The sequence below is a fragment of the Motacilla alba genome, chromosome 11, assembly GCF_015832195.1.
Source record: "Motacilla alba alba isolate MOTALB_02 chromosome 11, Motacilla_alba_V1.0_pri, whole genome shotgun sequence".
Classification (NCBI taxonomy): Eukaryota; Metazoa; Chordata; class Aves; order Passeriformes; family Motacillidae; genus Motacilla; species Motacilla alba.
In genome coordinates, this window is record NC_052026.1 from 1249594 (window position 1) to 1276335 (window position 26742).

Genomic DNA, 26742 nt, shown 5'->3' on the forward strand with positions numbered 1-26742 from the left:
AGAAAAGGTCAAAATCTCTTAAAAATTTATTGTGATTCAAGGAACTGAATTTGTGACTCATTACAAAGCCTGATTTTCTCAAAATATTCATCATCCAGGCACTGAAAATCAGGCAGCTGAAATAATCTGAAAGTTTTTCTGAAAATGAAAAGCACCCAAACTGTCAGGTGACTTTTGAGAATCTGCAAAACATAAAAATACCTTACAGAAGCTGTTATTTTTTATTATTGCCTCTCCAGTAATTAAACTTGAAAGGGTATGAGGTACAGTCTAAAATGAAAAAAAAAGAACAAAATTCATTATGGAACTAGGAACAGACATGCCAAACCCAGTATATTCTGCCCTTTTTCCTTCACAAACTATTGAAATATATTTAAATAGCTTTAATTATTCATATTGTTCTTTCAATAATTGAGAACAATTTATTTCAACCAAGTTTTTTTTTAATGAGAGGTAAAACTAACTTGGGTACTTTTCACTCCAGGAGTTGACAGCTGCTGGTGGGTGAGATCACATCAACCCCCAGCAGAGGAGCACAGGGCAGACATTCCTTCTACAGACACATATATAAAAATACTGTTTGTTTTGCAGTTTCATTTCCCAGAACCAAATATTTGAGAGATGTTTGTGTTGGTTTCTAAACAGTTCACAAAGCCCAGGCCTTGAAGGTTTCCAAATGGAGCCACAAAGTTTTTCACTGATATTAATGTGTGGTTTATTTTTCTTGTAAATAGTTATTATTTTTTTGTCCTAGAAAAATATTTGGATACAAAGTCTGCAATGCTTTTTTGTTGTGTTGTTTGATACCAGATACTTTCAGCATTAGAATAACAGCCCATGTAAGAAAATCAGCCAGGACTATCAAAATATTAAAATAATTGCCATCACTGGATGATAAATCTGTCTCTGGTCTGATGTATAAAAGACATATCCAAATATTTCATATTCAGGGGTATTATTTAAACAAAAATTACAGAATTGGCTACCTCAAGATATGTAACACTTACCTGTGCAAACCTTTATCTCCTCAGGAATTCTGAGGTGGGTTAGAGCTCACACAGGATTAAGAGAGAACAGGCCTGGAACTGCTTGAGAACCAGTATTTTAGTGATGAAGGTGTTAGCCAGCATCTTGCCACTGCCATTGCAATTTTTCCTGGCTATGATCCAGTTATCGAACAGATTAATGAGAAACCCAAATAAGTTGGTGTTGGGCAGACTTAAACACACTTTCTCCAGCAGAAAGCGGGACAAGCAGTTCTGAACTATCAATTACTGTTAATGACTTCCTTCATAGGGCTGCTCATGGAAATAGTAGGAACATATTAACTCATCAAAACCCACACTTTGCACAGAAACTTTCTGGTTGCCATAAAAATTCCCAAAGAGGAGAATTTCCCAGTGTATAACTCAGTGCCAAGACAGGACTAATTTTGAGGTATGTGGGTGCATCAGTTGTTTGAATGTTAGCTCCATCCCAATGCTGAAGTCAGACCAAACAACACACAATAAACAAGAGAGCTGGATTTATTATTTTTATGATGCCATAAAGAGATGTCCTGCCTCTAATTTTTAAAAAATATTCTGGATGGTCAGAAGCACCTCTCTGATGACATCATGTTCCTTCAGTGGTGTTAAAAGGAGGGAAAACAAATTCTTATTTTATATATATATATATATATACACATTTAATAAATGCTTGCACACCACGAAGAAAAGCAGCATCAGCACACTGACTGGATCTACAGATACACCAGGGGCAGGTATATACAGGAAAAAAAAAAGTGTGGGAAAGGTTTTGGAATATAAATTCTCAGAAGAAAGGGTTTTAGTTCTCAAATTCCTAAGTCACTCAGTAGTTTAAGAGCTGAATTTGGAAGGGGATGGGATGTAAGGACAGAGGCTCAAACCAGAGGATCATCTGCTCCATCATCCTGTCTGTAGCACCTAGACCTGTGTACAGCAGACATAGGATGGGACATTTTCTCTATTTTCCCAATGGTATTTTCTCAGTATCCAACATTATTTGCATTTTCACCTTCACCAGCAAGCAGCTGTTTCCTCTGTATTTGGTAAGTCTCTGTGTTTGTACCAGCCATGAGCTTCTCTTGAGCCCAAGCTCTCAGCACCCAGAACATCCTGTGCTGCAGCTCTGCACAGCTCAGCCACAAGAGGTGTGAACAAGTTGCTGGTTTGCTCTGATGTATTTTTAACCCCTTTGTTCCTCTGTCCTGCTCATAAAAAGCACTGAACAATCAATCTCCACAGTGATCAATCCATGGGACACGTCTCCCTCCCCAGTCCCAGTCATCTCTCCTTAAGCTGAAGTGCCCCAGCCAGTTTAATTGTTCACAGCCCACGAACCATCTCCTGCTTTTGATCATCCCTGTTTCCTTTTCCTGACCCTTTTCCAGCTGTGTGGGATCATTTTTGATGTGGCAGAGCCACACACAGAATTCAAGATGCTGATGAGTCCCAGATTTATAGAGCTGTGTCAAGAGGCTCCTCTGCTCTGTTCCCTATGCCTTCCTCAATATGTAATATCTGATCTTTTTATCTATTACTCTAATAGATAAATACTTTTATAGAACTGTCCTGAATTTTCATAGATTTACTTTGTTACTGAGAGGTATTGGGCAATATTTTCACTTCATGTTTGACGTTTTCACCCCTGTTAACGATAATGGTCTCATTTACATTTAATTTTGTGTGATATCTCAAAGCCAAATCACAGAAGCCCTCACAAGATCTTGCTGCATCTCTCTGAAACCAGCACTCATTAGGCAGGAAAGTCCTAATACTATGGACTGAAGATAGTTTTACCAAGAGGAGTTAAGATGGTAGTTGTTACAGCCAACCTAAAAACTGGAATGAGATCATGGTTAATAAAGATAATTTAAGGATATTCACCAGAAAGACAGAGCCAGTTGAAAGCACATGAAAAAACCAGAAGTACATTGAAATAAAAGAAGCACAGTTTATTCCTTTTGTTCTTCCATTTGTAAGGAAAAAAATGTAATTTTCACTGTGGACTAAAGCACTGATACTTTTTCTGTTAGGTTGGGGTTTTCCACCAGTTATTTTTCCAGTGACGACCCATTTTCATTTCCCATCCTTGTCAGGAGACTGGAAAAGTTTTATGTGGATGCAACAGTCTGGTCAGAGAGAGAAAGCCAGATAAGCTTTCCTGGGAAAGCCATTAATTAGCAGATGGTGTGACGAGGTGTTGACTAAATGACCAATCAGGTCCACCTGTATCAGAGCAGTGTATAAAAGAATGGGTTTCTAATAAACTCAGATATTAGCCTTCTGAAGAGACCTAGAGTCTATGTGTCACCTCACTCCCGTTCCTGACTCAACGGTGACAGGTCTACAGCTCTTTCAAGCAACTTATGACCAAAAAAAACCCAACTAAACAAACCACAACACACACAAAAGCCCCTCTAGATAAGGGTAGCTCCAAAAGTTTTTTTAAATTAATACACTTGCCACTGTTGTCTCCATCCCAGCCTTAGGGCAGCCTGGGAGGCTGCAGAAAGCCCAGTGCCACTGGTGGAGGAAGCAAAGGTCACTCTGCTGCAAACCCCTGTGCCTTTCCCTCTGCAGGGTGGTAAATCTGAGCTGAGCAAGAGGTAAATGACTTCTGGCTCTATCAGCTGAGACAGGAACTGCCTTGCAGCACTCAGCTCTGAGAATGCTTTAAAGGTGTTTCCGTTCCCCTTCAGCACCAGGCTGGGTTTAACCTCCACCAGCACCAAAAGGTCTCCTTTGGGACCACACAGCAGAGTTTTAAAAAATGACTGAGTGTCCTCAGCCACCCTTTGTACAGCAAACCCAGAAATCTGGTGTGTTATCAAGTCCCAAATCCCATTAAAATGCAAATCTACCTTTGTGCCTCATCACTGCTGTCCCACAGGTCACAAGCCTTGAGCCAACAAGAACCAACCAATATCCTGCAACCTCGAATATTAATGTTGGATCATAGATAATTTAATAATTGCTGTCTGCCTCAGCATTGCAAGGGAATGCTGCCATCACTGGCCTGAGCCAAGGGAAGGCTTGGGGATAACTCCTCTGAGGTGTGATCAGATATGTTCCAGGTGATTGTAGCTGATACAGTTTATTTAATAAAATATCTCCTGTATGGTCTGACAGGTAAAAAATATGTCAGTGCAGTTAGTAGAATAGAAAAAGGGGGAATCCTTTTGTAGCAAAATTTCTCTAGAAGAAAATATCCCACTGAAATATAACTGAGTAGTCTTCTGCCTGTGGGCACAATTCTGGATCATTTAACAGACAGAAATTAAACATCTCTAGCTAAAATTGAGCTATTGTCTCTCTCAGCAAACCTTTTCACTGAAAATTTCAAACAGATGAAAATGTGACAAGCAGCCAGGGACCAGAGTGTGTTTGTACAAAAGAGATGAGGATATTCTGCAGCCTTAAATAATTTTATTAAATAGATGAAGATGGAAAATAGAGAGTTAGAACCACTGTGAACAGCCTGACAACATCTTACCTGTTTGAGAGGATCCTAATGACAGACACAGTCATTAGTTAAATTAGATTAAGGTACCAAGGACATCTCATGCATGATTTTATTGCTTACAACCAAATAGAAGTTTAACTGACAACCTGTCACTAAATTAAGCCGGTAGAGAAAAAAAACCCCAGCATGCGATGACACAAAAGATTATTGTCTGATAAAGGGGAGAGAGGAAAGAAAAAAATAAAATTTAAAAAAAATAGTAAAAGCAAACTAAGCAGCCCCGAGTGAAGAAGCAGCCTCATGTCCTAGGGCTGCCTTTTGGAAATCAAACCAATTTTAAGTTAGGGAAGAGTAATGTGTAAATTCTTCCTCTTCTGGATTTGTATCTAAAGTAGCATAGTCTTCTCTGTTTTTAGGGTGAAGCTGGAGCTCCCACCACAGACCCTTCCAGATGCCAAGAGCAGCTCATTGTTCCCTTTCTGCATCCCTTTTTTCCTGGGGACCCCTCTGGGTGTGAGACAATGCCACTTCCTCCCAAAATGACAGAGAGACACTAAAGACAAATCCCTCATTTGATAAATTATTTAACTGTTACAAAGGAATGATTATATTGATATAAAATGGAATGGTTTCACCTTTTCACTACAATGTTTAGTGGCCTTGGTGGTGCTTGGTCATAGGTTGGAGTCAGTCTTGGGACTCTTTCCCAGCCTGAACAACTCTGGGCTTCTCTAGACTCACAATGTGTATGTAATTCACACATCCAGAGCTTTTGGGAGTACAGTCAACAAATCACCAATCCACAGCTCCCAAAGCACGTGAAATAAAAGAATAAAATACAGATAATAGAAACGTACATATTGTTTACCCAGTTTGTTTTCAGTAAATTTTTCACACAAAATTTTTACCTTTTTCTATGAAAAAAACCCAACAGAACTAAGGCTGCTGCAGTGCTTTGACTGCCAGCTCTGTAGTACAGCACAGATTTTGAACATTAGGAAGGGTTTAAGAGCTCTTGCAAAGATCACAGTATTAAGAATATAGTGAGAAAGGATTAATTTTGTACTACTTCTATCCTCTTTAAACTGTTTTTAATCAGTCACACTTTCTATTCTTTCCATGAACCTGTGAAAGAAAAAGCCATCACAATTCTAATTAGTAATATTAGTACTGTGTTTTGTAATGCACGTTCCACATTCTTGTGCCCAGAATGCCCCAAAGTGCCTTTTCTCCAAGAAATCACGAATAATTTAATCACTCTGAAATTACAGACCACCAATTCAGCCCACTGAAAAAACATCCCTGACCTTTGAGAGCAGACACTGGGTAAGAGATCAGGGAAATCCCAACAGAGCAGTGTGCTCACAGTAGCTGGGACAGGAGCTGACATCAGTTTCACCAACTGTCATCTAAGTTTGAGAAACTAATTAAGAAATCAGAAATTTTCTACAAACCCTCAGGAATGCTCAAAAGTTAGTCTTCTGCAGTATTGGGTTTAATTACTTCAGATATATGCAAGTATATACCAAAAAATTACTTGTTCCAAGCAATAAATTATGGAGAAATACCAATCCATTGATAGAAAAGACCTTCATCCCAGATATACTGTCCAATTGTCCCTTCAGAGAAAATCAAGCAAAGATGCTGAACTCCTAAGTAAAATTTAAAAAGCAAGCAGCAGGAGTATGTCTGCTGCTATATTATAATTTCATGTTTGCTAAGTAAAATCCTATCTCCTCCTGACAAATGAACTCTTTGAAGTGTGCAAAGGAAGATGATGGCAACTGTGTTTCTTTGGCTTGGTATTGAATTCAGTTCAAGTCTCACTGAGCTTTTCTTGGTTATTTTTGCTGTTTTCTGACATTCCTGGTGCCCAGAACCTGACTTTGGAAAAACCAGTCTGGCCCCTGGCAAACCCATCACTGCACGTATTCAGGGGAGCTCCCCTTGACATCTTGGTGCTGAGTATATTCATTAAAGCTTCTCAAGGTCCAAGCTGCTTTTACCAGGTCCCTCGCCAGTCTCCAAAGCCTGGGTGGGTCATGCAGGGGGCTCAGGGGGGCATCAGCTGCTGCTGAGCTGCTCTGCACAGAACTGCCTCTCGGGGCCTCCCGGTGTTCTCTGAGCACCAAGGTGCCTGATAAGGGCTGCAATTAATGCACTGCAGCTCCTCCCTGGCACCTGCTGCAGCATCCCTGCCCCGGGGCAGCAGCAGGGATAAATGAGAACTGTGGAGGTTCTGTGTGAGCAGCACTCACTGAGCAATCCCACTTCCTTGTTGTTTCATCATGGGCTCCTCTGAGAAATCTGCCTGATAACCATGCCATCCCATATCTGCCTTTTCCCACTAGTTCCTCCCCATGATATAGCTCTGCACAGTAAAATGCTGCCTCATGGCAGCTTCAGTGTAACACACAGCTGAGGCAGGTGGTCTGTCCTAGCTGGAGGTTTTGTCCTGCCAGAATGTCAGGATTTTGGCCATTTGCCCAGGATTTCCCAGTGAAAAATCACTCTTCAGAAAAGTCACAATGACATATCCAGAACACACTAGATTATACACTGTAACCCCAAAATATGTCAGTCCCACCAGATGATGTGGATTTGCTGGTGATCCCAGGTAGCAAAGTGGGAGGCTCCCCAGTGCATGGTGGGCCCTGTGGAAGCTGCATTTCAGAGCAGGTGGCGTGTCCTGCCCGTGTGACAGCTGCCACAGCGGCATGTCAGCGCTGCCACCTCACCAGCAGCCCTGCAGTGACAGCAGATAAAAGGGGTGCTGAAGATAATGACTGTACTTAGCAGTGTGTGGAGACACTGGGAATTCTGCTTCTCCAGGCAGCCCCCAGTGCTTTGGTCCTTTCATGCAAACATTTTTTAATAATCCATATCCGTTCATCTAATGCCACTCTGCCATCAGCTCCATTTAGCTTCCAAAACATACAGAAGCAGGAAAGAGACTGAAAGAAAATAAAACATAAATCCTTTATGTCGCCAAATTACCAACGGATGGCAAATTTCTTTATTTCAAAGAAACTAAGAATAATTAGGTACACTGTCAAAATGTCTGGCTATTTCTACCAGGAGAGTTTTAATTTTGTGTTAAAACAAAGGAATTTCAGACTATTTAAAAGGGCCTGGAGTGACAGGACAAGGGGGAAAGGGTTCAAACTGCCAGAGGGCAGGGATGGATGGGATATTGGGAATGAGGAATTGTTCCCTGGCAGGGTGGGCAGGCCCTGGCACAGGGTGCCCAGAGCAGCTGGGGCTGCCCCTGGATCCCTGGCAGTGCCCAAGCCAGGCTGGACACTGGGGCTGGGAGCACCCTGGGACAGTGGAAGGTGCTCCTGCCCATGGCAGAGGTGGCACTGGGTGGCTTAGAAGTCCCTTCCAACCCAAAGAATCTTTACAGTGCCACCAAAGGAGGTCCAGGTCAAGAGTAATTAGGGAAAGACCAATAACACAGATTGCAGTAACTGCTGTGAATTCAGACAGGAAAATGCCAGGATTTGAAAATCCCACCTCTGCAGTAAGGGCCCCCTGTGTGTTTGCAGATCTGTTCCTGTCCTGTCATTAGGAATTTCTCCAGCACAAATGCAAAGACATAATGCAGGAAAGATCAGTTCATATCCAGAGTTACTTTATTTGCTTTGCTTTACTGCAATCAAGTTGAAAGCATATAAATACATCAGAAAATAAAATAGAAAATCTTATTCACTGGACAGTGAGAACCTACGTTCAGCAGCTTTAGCACCACTCAGGCTTAACTGAAAAGTGATTAAGGTCTTGTTGCCATCATAAACTCAGTCTTACAGCTTTAAATAAAACGTTTGACTCCAGTAGCCTCTTAATGAAACCAGCAATTTCCTACAGAATGGAGCCATAAACGTGACAACTTTCTCTGCATTTTGAAAGATTATTGAAATAAAACAGAAAAAATTAGGTTTTGTGGGTATCCAATATGACACTGACTGCTAAATAGAGAGGTTAAGTTTGCATAGAATACTGTGCTCCTTTCTCAGAAACACTTCAATTTAAGGACTGGAATTCCATGCAGTGTCCATGTAAATAGCCTGATAAAGAGGTTTAAGAAGACAGATACTATTCTAAATATTTTTAAGAAATTTTCCAAACATTTAACTCATTATTCCTAATAAAAGGAAAACCACAGAGAATTACAGAAATTAATTTTTGAGGCCTCAGCCTTTCTTTCTGCTTCATATGGGAAGCAATCATTCCATCTGAAATAGTGAAAAATAGTAATTTCTCATAAATTTTAATGTACAGATACATGCTATGATATATCTCACTATGTGCACTCAGTGAGTTAATGGGATTGGCTTAATTGGTCATTACTGTTACTGACTACAGAGAACACCAGATTTTTAGAGACTAAAAGTGGAGTTTTAAAATTACACCATACCATGTAAGAGTCAGCTGTTTTGTGAGGCACCTTTTAGTGCTCAGTGATTTATCATACTGCAAGAGGCAAATTCCCATAAAAATCAAACCTCTTAGAACTGTTTTGGTTCAAGCCACCTGTACAAATAAGTCAGATGTCTGCCATTTAACAATGGGGATCTCTAATTTTAGACAAGATAAGTGATAGCTCTAGGCACTAACAGACTCTGTTAAAAGCCATTAAAAATCACACACTTTTAATCTCAGGTTGGCACCTGCACAGGTCTGTGATCTCCCTGGTACCTTCCTCTCCTGCATTCATCACCTGGGTCACTGCAAGGCTTCAAAATCTGTCCAGTTTTTGCATTGTTCCAGTACCAAATCATGCCCTACTGTGACATTGCTCCTCACTCCACATAAATCAGGCAGAGGCTTTGCCTGACAGAGCTCAGATCCCCTTGTCTTGTGCAATCACTTTTATCGGCACTCCCATGCCCCAGTTAGTGCTCCTTGTGGTCTGCCTGCAGAACATCGACCTGCTGCACTCCTCCTTGCCTTTCCTCTGTGGATAAAAGAATGAACTTTCCATATCTGACACACACATGCTCTCCCAGAATAAAAATCTGCAGTGGCAGGCCAAGTACCCTTGCCAAGGATAAATAAAGGAGCTGGTTATGCTCCTGCCACATCAGAGAGCTGCTGGGAAAGACATCACTGCTCCCCTTTTCACACCCTCAGTTAAATCTCTGCAGCCTTCCCTACTACAGCAAGTGCAGGAGTCATCCTGTGAGTTTTCCTGGATGCTTTTGACAGCTCTGGCACTGCACAGTCAGCAGAGCAGCTCCCTGGAAAGCTGCTGTGCTGCCTCCCAAGCAACAAAGGTGGACATTCATCTTGGCTCCAGTTTTCTTTGGTGCACAGGTTACAGTCCTGCTTTAAAGCTATAGAAATGTGAAGGGAGAAAAAATAAATACAAGACTTTGATCACATTTAAAGCTGGCAGCATTTGCTGTGAGAGCTGAGCTCACTCTTAGGGAAATGGCTGCAGTTCTTGGGACCAAGATCTTGTTTATCATTGCTCTGCTGTGGGCATTGCTCCTCAGGCAGAGCAGCTCTGTCCATACTCATTTGAGCAAGGCTTTCCCTGTGTTTGAAGCATTGGAGTTGTATTTCATGAACCATTTTTAGCCGTTATGGAAGTGTCTTGGGACTCTCAGACACTTTACAGCCCCATTACAGTTCATATCCAACAGCTGCATAGGCAAAAGTAGCTCCTGATTTAAAGGGCTTAAGCATTTTCTTCAGCCAAACCGGGATCAACAAGTTGGATGGGGTTGCACTAAAAATACTTGTCTGGCTATAGAGCAGATACAAACATATGTTGTTTGTCTGCAGCTAATTTATCCTCTCACTTCTGTAATGTTCCGAGCTCCCACCGGGGGAGAAACAGCCAGGGAGAAGTTAAATCATAATCACATGAGTAAATTATCAGTGACACCTCAAAGCAGTTGCAAACTGCCCTATGGTTTCAATGAACGCAGCTGCCTCGTGTCTGTATTAGTCAGGCAGCACCAATCAGTAAATTGTTGCTGAGGCAAACACCATAAATCTTCATTGGCCAACAGTGATGGGAATTTCCTGCAACGTCCCCTAACTGATCCCTACCCTGGAATTTTATACCCTCTGGATGGGAAGCACAGCACTGGAGCCATGCTCTCTGTCTGTGCCCATTTCCTGCTCCTGAAAATCCATCATCCCCTTGGTATCTCTGTGGGTGTTTGCAGACAGAGCCCAGCTTAGGCACAAAAGATTAGTGGGAGCTCTTTCCAAGAAATGCCAGCACAGCACTGATGAACACAGAGGTTTACAAAGCTCACACTCAGAGCCCTGGCCCAGCAGCAAGGCAGTAAAATACTGCAAAATCCAGGTTTGGCCCCCTGCCATCTGAAAATTCCAAGGGACATGAGGAGCAACTCACCACACTTAGCACAGCTTAACACTTGTTCTTACCACATTTCTGGCACCATTCGGTGGCACAGCCTCTGCTGGGAGTTTCTGACTTCTCAGAATAATTTTGGGGAGGGTGAAATTATAGTTCATGGTAGAAGATCCAAAATACTCAGGTATTGCTGGATCTGAAGATTTATCAGAAAGAACATAAAGTGCTGAAGTGTGTGCCTGCCCTCACAGATAATATAATATGTAAAAAAAAGTACCTACTACTCCTAGGGCCTGGGTTATTTACCAACTGAGCACTTTCAAAGGCCCTTCTGAGGGACAAGTAATTCCCAGCATTCCCACTATGGCCTGATACATAATGTATAAGGTTATAGGAAATGTGTATTCATGAGACTTGTTTGGCTTTTGTCAAAAAGAACTGTGAAAAATTATGATGGAACAATTTTCATTTCTGACACATTGTTTTTATAGCTCATTCATGCCTGGGAATTGAGGGCTTTAGAATTGTGTCTGCTGCAGATGTTGCAGAGAGGAGAGGAGCTGCAGAGCTGCTTCCTCGCTGCTTTGTTGCTGCCCCTGACAGGAGACCCTAAAGGAAATACTTCTCCTGACATTAAACATGATGAGTAAATCCCCAGGCTGCTCTCCCACTTTGCTGTGTTAGGAAAGCCATGGCACAAGGCATTGGGCAGCACATGAAAAGAAGTGTGTTTTTTCACCAGAACAGGCAGGAAAATTTAAATTTCAATAGAGGACCCTGGAATTGTTTACAACAATAATGGTAACAATGACAACAATAATTATAATGATTTTAAAATTTAGGTAAAATATCATAGAGCTTAGTAAGCCTGGCAAACAAAGGAATATTTTCTTTTTAGACAGAACTTTTATTTAAATGCCTTCAATATGCACACTTACCCTTTTCACTGTATTTCCTTCATCCAGACATTTTTGTCTCTGGTTGCAACTGGCAGCATGACAAATTCAGTGGCAATTAAGGAACACAAAAATCTTTTAAAAAATCCAACTTCTCCTTTAGAAGAAAATAAAAATAAGACAACAAAAAGCAGAGAACTCATTTAAATTCAGAGTTAGTTGTCAGATAGCTCAGATAGCTTTGAACCTTTTGTGGGGGTAGAAGTTCTGAAGAAAGGAACAGCACTGGAAGCCTTTCAGGTTTGGTCCCTGCCTGAGCCAGGCATGACCACAGTGGAATTTGAGAACTTCCCTGCCCATGAGTTTTGCCAAGATTGCTGTAACCAGACACAATTTATTTCACTGGAAAATTGAAATATCCCTCCTTTCCCTCCAATGCATGGTGTAACTGTAACATTTAGTATTGTTTATTTGCTCCACTTTTTGTTTTTGATTTCAGCAGGTGTGAAGCCCCCAGCCCAAGCCCTGGTGTCACAGGCCAGCTCAGCTGGAGTGCCCCCAGCTCCAGCAGCCACTCCCCCTCCTGCAGGGCTCCAGCAGGAACTCAGCCCCACCAGAACCTCCTGGGCCTGACTTCCCCTGCAGGAGCTGTTCAGTGAAGTCCCCGGTGGCTCTCCCAGGTGCTGCAGAGACCAAAGAGCAGGGCTTTGTCTCCCCTAAAGGATTGCTTGGGCTAGGTTTCCTCTTTCCAACAAGCATTGCTTTTCCTGGATCAATACACTGACTGAATATGAAACAGGATATTTTATGTATCACTCCAAGTGGCATCTCATCCATGAGCACCAATCCTCTCTCCTGGTCGCCCCTACCCTGTCCAAGGGAGGATCTGACATTCCTTTCTCCCAGCCTATGCTGTACCCCACAAACACACCCAGCTGGTCCATCTCCTCACTGCCCCAAAGCCCTCCCACTCTGGGCAGGAATTCTCCTGTCACACCACAAAGCCCTGCATTTCATATCATTAATGTGATCCCAGCAGCTCTTCTGCTCCCCAGACAACTCACTCCTCCCACACAATTCTCCCATTCTCCTTTCTGCTGCTGATTTCAACTTTAGCATGAGCAAACTTCTCTGCTGTGTTCCCAGCTTGGGTTCACACCACTGAAGAAAGGACTTTTGTGATCCCAAGCCCTATTTCAAGAACTCTGTCTACTCTCATCCAGAGCTCTCCCTGGCTCCCCATCTGTCTCTGAATTCACCATTTAGATTTGATCAGCCTTAGCATTTTCCCCCAGTGCAGCCAAATCAGCTTCTCAGGTATAGGCACACCAGAAATTCACATCCAGAAAGTTTTCTGCTTCATCTTAGAAATCAGATTAATCTACTCTGAACTGCTTTTCATGGCTTTGTACACCACTGTCTTCCCCTCCAGTTCCTTCAGGTTTTGTTCTTTAACAACACCTGGCCAGTCAATCCCTCCCTGCTTTTTAATATAAAATATTAATTCTCCACTTTCTGCTCCTGCATCATATCTAGTGATAGCCACATCTTACACACTTTGCTACCAACCCTTTCACTCTCCCACCTGTCCAGAACCAAAGGGTTCTCCTCTCCTCTCCTCTCCTCTCCTCTCCTCTCCTCTCCTCTCCTCTCCTCTCCTCTCCTCTCCTCTCCTCTCCTCTCCTCTCCTCTCCTCTCCTCTCCTCTCCTCTCCTCTCCTCTCCTCTCCTCTCCTCTCCTCTCCTCTCCTCTCCTCTCCTCTCCTCTCCTCTCCTCTCCTCTCCTCTCCTCTCCTCTCCTCTCCTCTCCTCTCCTCTCCTCTCCTCTCCCTGAGAGATGCTCTTCTTTGTTTCCTTGTGTTCCCTAGAATGTTATCTCTTAATTCAAGAGGTTAATAAAGAAGGACAGTTTTTTATTCTCCTGGCTGAGAGGCATCTTTTCATCTCTGAATTTTGAAAATGTGAAAAAGACACAGCAATGAGAGAACTTTGAGGGAGATTACTGTGCCAGCTTTTTCTCATCTGCTGCCTCAGGCACTCAGACGTTTATAAAGAAACAAAAGTGGAAATATTAAGTTTCAAGAGAGCAGTGACAAAGCCTAGGAACTATTTCTGTCATGGGCATGGTTCAGGAGGCACAAAGACATTGAGTCTTAGCTAAACAGAAATCTGGGGAGTCAAAGACATCTTAATTAAAAGTTCAGTGTAAACACTGCAATTATTAACCTTCCCAAGGAACAGGCAATAAACAAAGGGAGCTGTTCTGGACCTGCCTGTGCAGTGCTTGGATTCATTGCTCTGCAGCCAGCCAAGCTGGGCTGCTCACAGTAAACTACACAAAATTAGCTGGCTCTGCATCACTGCTACTTGCTGTAATCTTCTAAGAATTAATTTTTAAGTGAAAAAACTAGAGAAGTTTTTTTAAGCTTTGCTCTGTTAGAGACAGAAAGCAAGGCAATCACTAGTCCACTGCCATTTTCTGTGCTCTTAGCTCATATATTCAGTTTATGGAGATAATTAATGTATGATTATTGAATTCCACTAAAATTTAATAAAATCATTCTAAATGAGCCTTACTCAACGACTATTTCATTTTATAACCTGCCATCATTGATTCTCATGCTCTTCTTTTTGTATTCAATAGCTTTTAATTTTACAATCAGGTTTCATCAAATTCAAAGTTTGGTCCCTTTTTATAAATATTTTTAAAATATTTTAATATATATTTTAATATATATCTATTGTATAGAAATATTTTTATATATTTTTTTTTACTAATACATTGGCATACATCATTCTCTTAAAGCAATACAAAGCTATAAAAATGTAAAATTCTTTGTGGTAATCCAGTCTGGAAAGAACTACTTTTAAATATATATATTTTATCAATTGTTTCAATTTCCAGTTAAAACATGAGTAGATTTTAGGAGATTTTTGCCAAATCACAGCAAAGTGTTTGCACTGGTAGTCACAAAGTTCAAAAACATAAAAGTCAAATTGTTGATTTTCCATTTGGTGCAAAAAGAATCAACAGCAGGGCAACAACATAGCCAGTGAGATCTACACTTTGTTAGATTTAAAAATAAAAACCTCTCTGAACTGCTCCTAAAGGCTGATAATAACACATACACAACTCTAGCAATATCTGCATTTTTCACACCAAATTCCCACTTGCTGGAGTCCAAGCTGCAGCATAACTGTGGGGCTGCAAGGATGAGTTTAGAGCCTGGGCCAGTTGTGCTGGAGAAGAGAAAGTGCATGAGGGCCCAGGGAGCTCCATGAAAGCAGCATAAAGACATCAGCAGGCTGAGTGTCATCGCTCTCAGCTGTCCCTGCCAGCCTGTGACATCTGTGACATCTGTGCTGGAGCCGGGAAAAATCCCCTGTCCCCTCTTAACTGGATGCTCTTTTCAGGAAACATTATTAGCCAGGAAAAAACCAACCCAGAAACAAACCTGACACAACATTAATTGAAGCCTAGTGATTTATGTTTGTTTTCTTTTCATCCAGACCAATTCAATACCTTTCTGAATCTTTTATGATGCTTGTTATAGCCTTTACACCTGATTTATTTCCTGCGCTATCCTCTGAATCATCCCAAATGCAGATGTATTTGTTTTTAAAGATTTTGCTGAGACGTGGAAATATTTTTCCCTTTCTGTAAAGGCTCCTTAAGCATCCTCTTAAATTACTCTTTGCACAAGCATACAATGACAGCTTCTGCTATTACAGAGTTCAGACAGGTTAATTTTTATCTGCTCCTGTGGTAGTAAAGGGAGAAAGTACAAAACATCATCTCCTTCTCTTCCAAAGGCTGGGAGGACAGAGAAACTGTTCAGCATTCCTGTGCAGCTGGAGAATGATCCCTTGGGAGAGCACCAAGGACAGAGGGGTCTCTGAGGTGATGTGGTGGCATCTTATCCTTCAGCTGAATTGGAAGAAACTATTTCTGCAAGATCTGTCAGGTCTATAATTTCCCAATCACCTCTCCTGAAGCTTAGTTCAGTAGGTGTTTATGAATGACTGATTGCTCAGCTGCAGTGGCAGTTCTGAAAGAATGGCAGGTATTTTTCCAGTGGAAGGTGGGGGGAAAAAGAGCACCAAGCTTAATGTTCCATTAGTTTCAAAGTTAAACTTTCACCTTTGATGCAGGTCTTGTATTTCTCTGAGGTTGTTTATGTAAAGAAACTAAGAAAATTTTCTAGTAGATAAAATTAAATAATGGCAAATATTAAAAATATCCCGTGCCTGGTCCTGTCTCATCAGCTTTAAGATGAGGAAGCACTTTTTATATCAGTTTGATGTTCCAGAGGAGACAGGTTGTCTTCTTGAGAGCTTCTTGCTAAAGACATAATGCTTTTCAAATTAATTGTATACAATTTCTTGATTTTACAGCAGGAATATAATAATGCATAGTTAAAGCATAGCTTATTTTAGTTATACTAACTGCAGCTGAGCAAAGAAAATATTCCATTACTTTTCTGGTGTATCCAGCCCCAAAATACTCAGGAAATGCCCCTCAGTGACACAGAGGCACCACCAACATCAACTTTGTGATGAGATACAACCTTTCCCTGAGTAATAAAGTGTTCCTTTGGTTCAGAGCAAGACTCTCAGAGTATGGAAATCCCTTCAGTTTGAGTTTTCATGGAGATGCTGTTTGCTGCTGGACAAGCAGCCCTCAGGATAGCTGAGAACAAAATTCAGGTAACATTTGCACACCTGGCCATGAGAGCAGGTGAGGTGCCCTGCATGGGCAGGCTCACACAGAAATACCCTAAAAAAGGGAGAAACAGCCAGAAAAAAAAGTGTAACACAAATCAGGAGAAGCTCAAAATGCTGCACTCTGGCACCAATTAATGCCTAAACACAGAGTGAGCAGCAGCAGGGGAGGATGCGTGACAAGGAGTGACACCTAGAGCAGGAGCAGCAATCCTGGTGCTGCCCCTGCCCAGCACTTGGCAGATCTCAGCTCTTTTCTCCCTGAAGGAATGCTCAGGCCCTGGGATGAGCTCAGGTGGTGCTGGCAAAGACAAGGCTGTGGTTTCGATCCCTGGTTGTGCTATTCACTAGAGATGGACTCGATGATCCTTGTGGGACCCTCCCAACCCAGAATATTCTGTGAACTCCATGAGGATAAGCTGCCAGGAGGGGATAGAGCCACCATCTCTGGGAGTGTCCAGGAGGGGTCTGGATGTGGCCATGGGGACATGGATTTGGGGTGATCATGGCCCTGCTGGGCTGATGCTTGGACTGGGGGATCTTCCAGCCTTGGTGACTCTGTGCTCAGATCTGGGCATCAATAACCAACAGAGGGAATGCAGTGAAGCTGACCTAAAGAGATAATGCATTTTTCACAATTCTAATCCCAAACTGCTGCTCAGGCTGTTTCCCACAGCAGACTGAACTGTTATTATAAAATATATAATAGGATGCCCAGTGCTGCTCTGCTCCAGAACACAGCATTTTTAATAAACACAGGCTTCAGACAATAGGCTTGGCCTTTCAAATGTTTACCATAGTGGACAGGCAGAAAAGCCAAAGAGTGTAAGAAAAAACCCAGCATTTTGCAAAACAGCTGAAAATTTCAGTTATGTAATAAAATGTCGTTTCACAATATGTTCTATGTATGTGGACACACAGGTACTGCCTCATGATGCAAAGTTCAATTGAAATCCTATGTTCTACACAAAAACGCCACATCCCTCTTCTCCAAAATAAAAGGGTTAAATCAGAAGGTAATCAGAGAATGAAATTATGTCAGTAGCATTTGCAGATTCCTCTCACATCTATAATGAGGAAATACAGCTGGAAAGGGAAGACAGAGGAAGCAGAAGTTCTAAAACATGCAGAGCACCTTTTGTTCCTTTTTGCAAACTCTTTGGGTTCTTTCAAACCCTCTACATCTGCACTATTTGAAATAAATTAAGTGGATCCACAGGAGTACTTTGTCTCCCAAACGGATGTTTTCAGTACAATATGTTCTACCCTCATGAGTCACCCTGTGCGACCCACAAAGCCCTGCTCTGGTGGTTCAGATGTTGGACGTTCCTCTAATTTATCTTGCAAGAAATGCTTCAAACTATTTACGGTTTTGTGGGTTTTATTTCCAAGCCCACATTTTGCTTCTGCAATCCTTTCCAGGCAAAAGGAGGAGCACAGGCCACCAGAAAATCTCTGAATTTCCTTGCACTTGGTGGAAGCCGAGGGGAGCAGGAACCTCCACGGCTGCCAGGGGTGCAGTTGGGAGGAAGGTTCTGCACTCCCAAATTTCATACTGGGTGTAAGCCCTTTTCTCACAGCTGCTCCTGAATTCACAAAGTAGGAGGGTAGGAGTATAAAGCCTTTTAAATTATTAACATTTTCAAAGCCAATATAACTAACAGAAACAGTCCCATTTTTGTTTTCACCATAAAAATAATATATTTTCACATTATTCCTCTAAACTACACACAGTCAGTGTGTAAAATATATTGAAAAGAGCTGTGGAACATGTAGACTGCAATAAAAACCATCTTAGGTACAAATTAACTTAATATTTATCTCATCTAATATGCAAATCAGACAATGTATTCTCATTAACATCGGCTCTGTTCCCTTTAAGCTAAACCTAAATCTTCAGCCAGAGCAGGGAGAAAAAAATTATCTGTGGCTGTGTGTGAAGCTAATGAGGGGGTGCTCATGGAGAGCTCAGGAGGGCTCAGCTGGGGACAGCAGTGCCCACAGCCCAGTGAGGACACACACACACGGGGCACCCTCAGCACTCATAAAACACCCCCAGAAGGGCTGAGCTCCAGAAACCTTCTGAAAGTCAAATGGAAAAGCATTTTCTGCAAGCACACATTGAACAGAAGCAGGTTTGACACAGCCCTTGCTGTGATGCTGGGAAGCAGCAAGAGGGTTTTCCAGGAGACAGGACATTTTATAAGCTCAGAAACATTTCACTTACTGCAACCAGCGCATCTGCTCTGTGGAATAACTCTTAGTACTAACCTGGTTTAAAAGCACACGGGTTTCTGTTCAGATTTATAAGAAAACCCAGCCAAAACAACCCCAAAAAATCAACCAAACAAACAACAAAAACAAAACAAACAAAACCCAAACAAACAACAAAACAAAACCAACAAGAAAACACAAGAATCCCCACTAAAAGTGCACCTCCAACGAACGGTGCTGCCCCCTCCAGCCTCCAAAGATTAATGTGATGACTTGGTTGCTCTGCTAAAGAGGACAACATAATGTTATTTATAAAACCGGTTTTAATCTAAGTTGTCCTTAATGATTGCCTTTGATTAGCAATTTGAATTCTCCCACTTGCACACACCTGAGGCAATGAGCAGTGTGGCTCCCAGCAGCCTCGGGGACTGAAAGGTGGGAAATGTTGTGATTCAGGACTGTTCTTAATTTCCACGTGTTGCTGAGAGCCTGAAGTGTCAGCAGCAGTGGGATCTGAGCAGGGACAGCAGAGGTGACGGTGCAGAACATGGAGAAGAAAGTGCTGGCTGAAGGGAATGGGAGCAAAACCTCTGCAGCAGCTTCTGCAGGGAGCTCTGCCTCTGTCACAGCTAATACCAGAGGAGCCCCTCTCCCCTGAGGGGTTTTACACCCAGCGAGGGATGAGTAAAGCCCGAGGGGTCTGGATGGGAGGGCAGGGACACCTGGCAGGGCTGAGTCTCACCCCCTTTGGGGGAAGCTGCAGGGCTGGGACACAGGCAGAGCTCTACTTGAGAGAAGACCAAAATCCAACTGGTTTAGAAGCCTTGAAACGTCTCCATGGGCTGCTCCCGGGGTGGATTGGCCAGAGAACACAGCTGGGCCAAGGGCTGGCCAGGGCTGTGACACCTAGGGGGATGTGGCACATCCAGGGACAGTACTGCATCTCCCACCCTGCAACAGTGGCTGCCACACCACAACCAGATGAGTGTCCTAAAGTTTTAGCCCTGAAAGCGGAACTGAACCCACTCAACCTGTAATTCAGTGACAGTGACTGATCTGTTCTGCTCCAGCTTTTTTGTTCTTATCAACCTCCCACACCTCCTTTACTACTACTTCTACTACTACTACTACTACTATTATTATTATTATTATTATTACTATTATTATTACTTTTATTATTAACAACAGCAGACATTTGCAGTGCAGGTCCTGGGCTTGTTCACCCCTTGCACCCTCCAGAGCTGGGAAGCTCAGAAAAACTGCCCCCAGGAAATGCAGCTTTTTCCATACTGTCCATGCAATGAGAGCACCTTCCACACCCTCCCCTGGGGCTGGGCATTGCTGCTCTCTTTTACACCCAGGGCAAGCCAAGTTCCTGCCCACAAACCTGAGGGAGTCACTCCAGTTTATCCCCCAGGAGCAGCACAGGGGTGTGGGGCACATCACCAGCCCTCCCTGTTTATTGGAATGCTGTCAGGAACACAGAGCCCCAGGACCAAGAAGAACGAAGAAAAAGCCATGTACAGCTTTAAACCCAGCAGCATTTTAAAAACCTGACAGTGCTTTTATGGTTTATAAATCCATTTTGTTTTATTTTCCTTAGTCCTATTTGCGGCAGACTCATGTACTGCTGCTAAAAATTCTTTTCAATGCCAATGTTTTCCCTGTGCAGTATAATCTTGAGAGGAAAAAAAATCACTTTTCACATTACTGAAAAGACATCTAGTGTGTTTTATAGTCTCCAGCACCTGGGAAAAAAACATAACAATTGAGTGATATGACATTTTTGGGAGAACATGAAGGCAATCTCTAAATGAGATTTGAGCTCTTAGGCAGCTTTAGCACACTCTGATACTAATCTGGATCAGATCTTACTTCCAGGAGTGATGTGAATTCAAAGCTAGGGCCACTTTCCAATTATAACAAGGTAACAGGCTGCTTTTTCCAGGTAACTGGGAGATATGCACAGGTCCTGACCCTCCAACATCAAACTTTTCAAGTAGAAACCTCAATTTAGATCTGTTTTCTAATGTACTCCAGGTTTCATTTTTTTTCTCCTCGCCCCTGTAAGCCCCCAGGCAGTTTTAGAAATTCCCTGTCCCAGCCGATCCCCCTGCCCTGTCACTGTCACAGAGCTGTGCCTGTTTTTCTGAGGCCTCTCCCGTGTCCTCTGGGGTCACCAGGAGCCCCTGGCCAGGCTCCTGTCTCAGGTTTGGGAGCTCTCTGTTAGCTCCTGCAGTATTTCCACCCCCTGACATTCTGAGGAATGCATCACTGTGCCGTGTCAGGAGGAAATTTCCCCTTTCAGGACTGCAGGGACCCCACAGTTCTCTCCACGGTCACTGCCCTGGTGCCACCCCTGTGTCCATGGCCAGGAGGCCAGCCCTGTGCCACTCACAGCAGGAGAACATCCCAATGCCGTCTTCAATCTGGAGGAGCAGAGCACTGTCTCCTGTGAAAACCTACCCTTTTTACACCTGGCTTTTGCCTCTGGAAATGTCTCTTTAACTTATCAAATGTTGAACTCATCCCCTGTCTCTGGCCTGGTGTTTGCCCAGGGTTTCATTTTAGAGCTTTGTACTGAAGGACACGAGACAAGGCACCTGAAAAAGCAGGAAAAAGCAAACCAGGCTTCTCTTCTGGCAGATGAAATCCAGACACACTTACAGTAGCAAACAGAACAGATCCAATGCAGTCAGGCATCTAAAAAACGTGTGACAGCAGCTTGGGAGCAAAGCAGAAACACAGGTGTCCTGCGGAATGAAGCCAGAAAGGGAAAAAACTCCAACAAAACAACCCATGAGTTCCTCAGTTCAAAGAAACACTACATTTCCTGAGGAATCCAAACCTTTCAGTTTGGGGTGGGTTCTTGTTTGTTTGTTTGTTTTTGGTTTTGTTGTGGTTTGGTTTTGGTTTTGGTTTTTTTTTTTGTTTGGATTTTTTTTTCCTGATGTCCAAGGAAACTCTGGAAATTTGTATTTAACTCCTGAGTTTTCCAGTTTTTCAAAGCCTGTGTTTCCAATTTGCTTTGGAAGCAAGGTTTTTTGGTTTTTTTAGATGCTAAAATCAGCCCTACTGAGCAGCAACAATAATAAGGATGTCCTTATATAAACCCAGATTTATTTGTGACAGACATGATGGAAATTAGCAGTTGATATGCATGTAACATTGTGTATATTGGCATTAAGGAAGCCCAAATCAATGTGCAAATAGGAAATATTTGTATACAATCACACTTTTTGGCTTAGGAAAATGACAGGCAAATAACTGAGAGATCCATTTTCCTGACCTTATAAAAATCACAGAGATTTCAGAAGACAATTTCTCCTCTGGATTCTTTTTGTTTACTGTATGAATAGAATAATACCTAACAAGAAATGGACTTATCAAGCTACTTGTCTTTAAAGAAGATTTCCTGTGTAATTAAGGGAAGTCTCCTATGCTCAGACATCACCCTATTAAATGTGACATGAAATGTAACCAATACATAATTAAGTCTCTTATTCGTTATAAATAAAAGATCAACAATATGATATTTTAGGAGCCACACTCAATCAATTATCAGTATTAACTTGTAATTACTTAGAGATTAACAGATTTAAAAATTAAACTAAAAGTTCAAATAGAAAAAAAAAAATCTATTTGGAAAGGGTATGATGAAGGAATTTCTCTCATCTTGTGCAATCTGTGACTTTTATCCCATATATTTCATTCCTGGGTGAGCATTTGTTGGCTTGGCTGAAGTGATGAGCTCTGCATGTCAGGAATGACAGGATGCAAGTGTTGAGTTCCCCACATCCATGAACCCTGGCACAAGGAATGCCCTTCACAGGAGGCAACATTTCTGAACCCTGGCACAAGGAATGCCCTTCACAGGAGGCAACATTTCAATACCTACAGATATTTTTCAGTGATGCAAAATGGTTCATTTCTTATTAACTGGGGCTGTCACAACACCAACAGCTCTGAGGTGTCTTCCTGAGCAAACTCTGTTCGACAGACAGAGGTGCTTCAGGCATCCCCTCCCTCCTGGCACAAAAAATCTGGAAGTCACTGCTGATTTTGTGTTCCTGGGGATCCACAGCAGCAAGGTCCAGGTCTGGTGTTTGTTTCCATGAGGGGAGCACATGGAGAAATCTCCATTGCTGCAGATGAGTTAATTGTTGTATTCCATGGAAAAAACGTGTTTGGTTTCTCTGGAAAACCAAGTTCCATCATCCTGCATCTTCAAGAGCTGGGTGAAATATCCAACAAACCGAAATATGCATTTTAGTTTGCAAGAAAACAAATGAAATTATTAATTCTTTCATAATGCATTTGTTCAATCTACTCATAACATGCAACAAAACCTTAACTTCTGTTATTATCTCATACTAACAAACCTTAACCTAAACAAGGGTGTTTGGATCTGTCTGCTTGTGTTACATGAATTAACACAGAATTACACACACACACACAAAATTACCACTCTCTTTCCTTCATAGTTCTGCAATCAAAGGGAAAAAAAGCCCAAAAGAGATGCAAAGCCCCAGTACAAGGTGTCAGGCATGATGATAGTCCAGCAGTTTGCCTCCCATGCTCCACATCTGAATTGCACAGCACCAGGAAGAGGCAGCAGCATCAGCCACAGAACAGGAGAGTTTCAAGTTAGATGGTCTGTGGGCTGGAATTATATTGAAATGATTTTTTAAAAATAAAATTTTATGAATGGCTCTTTTCAGGAAGAAAGGTTCTTTTCTCTCAGTAGCTGAAATAAATTCAGACATCAACATCTGCAATAATGGATGCAGACAAATGAACTCTATGTACTAACAGCCTCCAACAGAACTGATTTCAGCTGAACCTAATGCACAATAATTCACTACATAATTATCTAAATCACAGGATCATAACCCAGGGAGAAGAAATAGTAACTTTTAGGAAAAATAAATACATACACAACATCATGCACAAAGTGGGGCTTAGAACTCTCCCATCCTAGGACGTGACCTAATGAATTCCATCCTAATGACAGGCAATACTTCCTCTAAGAAAAAACTTCTTTGCATAATGAGATGTTGGAATTTGTGCTCCTTTTAGCTGAGACAAAAATGTCCCATGAAGGCAGCTGGAGTTTCAGTGCTGCCACGAGTTGTCAACATCCACACCATTGACTCTAAATTTGCCCAGCTCTTTTGAGTGGATTTTCTGTATTGATCCTGGTGCTCAGAGGCTGTGATGCTATGTATAGCACACGTGGAATGTGGTCTTCCTCAGTGCTATTTCTGCACACAGCTGCGGAGCAGAACTAATACATTTAACTGATAAATACATCAAAGGGAGCGTGTCTAAAGCAATAAACATCTTCAGTGGTGGTGGTGTTTATGCACTGCAGGAGGTGTTTTGCTGAGCACTGTGGCCCTTTGATGCACTTATCATTATTCTAATGAAAGCATTAGTTGATCTGATTGCTTTTTAAACACCACTGCTGTCCACCATGGCTCCATTACACAAAGCTGTGTTCATTAACAGGGAATTAAGGGCTTTTCGTTTAGGCCTGGGTGGGTTTGTTGGAAGTGTGGCTGTCACACCATAAATCCAGCTTTTTCTGTTCTCCTGAACTCCTTGTTCTAAGGTTACTACTGGGGATCAACAAATTTGTGTTTCCACACCTTACACCAGCAGGCTGACCTTGAGCATTGCTGTCATTACAAAAGATTAATCAGTGCACAGAAAGAAACTCATTTGTGTATCTATCTCCCTGAAAGAATTCCCATAAAGTTTCCAATAATTTCTGCTTATTAAAGCTCAATACAAGCCCAGTAATATGTTTCTGATCAAACCCTAAATGCTGGAAATCAGCCTCAGCACCAATATATGCCCTGAGTGTGTGTCCCCACAAACACCTGCTCATGCATAACATTTGGTGATCAAATATTCATGCTCAGACTTCTAAAATTCCAGTGCTCTCCTCATAGTCAGGACTTCAGGAATGACACCTTCAGCTTCAGAGGAAGGAAGTTTAGACCTAGCACAGTACTTTGCTTTCTGAAATTCTAAAATTCTGAAATTCCCTAGGTTTTTCTTAGAAGTTCTGAATGTTGGTCTGAGCAAGTGTCTCATTCTGGAAATGAGCTGTGTAAGGAACACCAGATCATCTCTCCTGAAGGATGTGGATGAAGAGCACTGGAACAGGTTGCTCAGAGGCTGGATATTCATGGATGGCTGTTTGAGAGCTGCAGGCTGGTTGAAGCTGTGCTTGACCTCATGGAGTGGCTGTGACAGGGCCCCTTCAAGCAGGAGGCTGGACCAGAGCACTCCAGAGGTCCCTGCTGTGACAACGCCGAAGTCAGAGCAGCCATCCAGTGCCACTTCAACCAAAACCAGATCTTCACACATGCAGTAATGCAAACCAGCTTCAGATGATGCTCCAGGAATATCCTGATTCTTCTGTTGTTTTCCAACAGGCACAAGTGAGAGAGTGCAGAAAGGCAAACAGCACAGAGCAGGAAGAGACAAAAGCTTGGAATTAAGAAAATCCCCTCGAGTCAATGCCTTGAGTGTGTTCCAAAAAAAAAATCTTGTAAAAGCATTTCTTGGGGCGGTCAACTTTGCAGGGATGACTGTGATTTCAATGCATGTCTACAGGCATAAATACACCAGAGATAGCAAAGACATTTTTGGCCAAAGCAATGCTCTCGGTCACTGAAGTTTGGAAATGACTTTCACTAGGTTAGAAACAAGCTGAGTTAAAATTAATTCTTAATGTTGGAGATTGGTAATTGACAGCAGCATGAATGGAATTTATTGCCACAAGAGCTCTAAATACTTAGAATGACAATATTTAAAACTTTTTTTAAAGACAAATTAAAACACTCAAAAGACAACATAATTAAACATCCTGATGTCCAGGTCAATGTGAATTTAAAAACATGTTTTGCAAAATAAATTCATTGCTTAGGAGAGCAACACAAACAACTTTATATTTACAATCACTAATTAGGAAGAGGTACAAAGAATTCTAAATATCTCCTGGTTAGACAGTAAATTTTAAATGATTATGAGGAAGGGTTAATGCACATGTGACAAATCCTGCCAGTCTGGTTTCAAGATACTCTGGAATCACTCCTTATGTGTATCCCTGAGAAGTTAATCGGGGAGGGGGGGGGGGGGTTTATGGTCAATTAGGAAAGTGCTGCTCCACATGGGTAGTTTTCAAGGAAAGTTTGCCAGAAATTCTCCAGACAGCTTCTAACTGCTCTGGAAATGTGAAGAGTATTGAAAATGCACCCAGTGCCAATATTACATCTTCCTTGCTGCGTGCTTGGAACAAATGTCATCGCCTAATATTTGCCAGGAAGCCTTAGGTCAGTTGTGGTTGCAGCAATCCCAGTGCCCAAAACTCCCTCTTTTCTCCATTAAACTATTTCTTGGTGAACATGGGAAACATCCCATGAACCATACGGGAATTTCAGAAATCAGCTTTATTTAGAAAACTAGACATATAGGAACTCAGTGACTGAATTTTCCTCATAAGAGGATCCAACTCTTTGCAATTGTCTGTGATTTGTGTCCTGCAAATGATGAAACAACAGAGAAAACAACACTAATTCATGGATCCAACGGAACGCTGCCAGAAGCTAGTGGTTGTTCATGAACAAAAATGTGCTTCTGGAAAAGGAAGGTGTTAAAGGCAAATTAAACTGTAAATCAGAGCAAAAACAGGGCAAAGTCAGCCATGCTGAAAAAAGCAGTGTTTCAGCCTGGGTTGCTATATCACTTAAAGAAGTCCAAGTCTGCCTTGCTTTGGTTGGGCCACAGGCTTGCCCAGGTTTGCAGGGGGGTCCCAGCCTGCCCCCAGGTCTCTTGAAGCAGGAGTTGGATGAGGAAGAGGAAGGGGAGCACAAGGTCTCAAATGTTCCCCATGAGGAAACACCACAGTGCCATCCATCCATCCATCCGTCCCTCCATCTATCTATCTATCTATCTATCTATCTATCTATCTATCATCCATCTATCTATCTATCTATCTATCTATCTCTCCCTCCATCCATCCCTCCCTCCATCCATCCATCCATCCATCCATCCACCCCTCAGACTGCTGAACCCA